The sequence below is a fragment of the Aptenodytes forsteri genome, unplaced genomic scaffold (genome assembly GCF_000699145.1).
Source record: "Aptenodytes forsteri isolate BGI_AS27 unplaced genomic scaffold, ASM69914v1 Scaffold264, whole genome shotgun sequence".
NCBI classification, from domain to species: Eukaryota; Metazoa; Chordata; class Aves; order Sphenisciformes; family Spheniscidae; genus Aptenodytes; species Aptenodytes forsteri.
This window is the reverse complement of record NW_008795936.1, coordinates 2,121,157-2,121,368: the sequence shown is the minus strand read 5'-3', so window position 1 is coordinate 2,121,368 and position 212 is coordinate 2,121,157. Positions and strand designations below refer to the sequence as shown.

The window sequence follows — 212 nt, the reverse complement described above, 5'->3', positions numbered from 1 at the left end:
TAGATTAGATATAAGGAAGAAATTCTTCACTATGAGGGTGGTGAGGCACTGGAACAGGTTGCCCAGAGAATGTGGATGCCCCGTGGAAACCTTCAAGGTCAGGCTGGACGGGGCTCTGAGCAACCTGATCTAGTTGAAGATGTCCCTGCCCACAGCATGGGGGTTGGACTAGATGACCTTTAGAGGTCCCTTCCAACCCAAACTATTCTACG

General features: G+C 50.5%; 1 protein-coding gene across 1 annotated transcript in view; it reads right to left on the bottom strand.

Annotated features, from left to right (window-relative positions):
- Positions 1-212, bottom strand: part of BARD1 (BRCA1 associated RING domain 1) — a 50,342-nt gene that overhangs the window by 11,821 nt on the left and 38,309 nt on the right. The gene's annotated exons all lie outside the window — the stretch shown is intronic.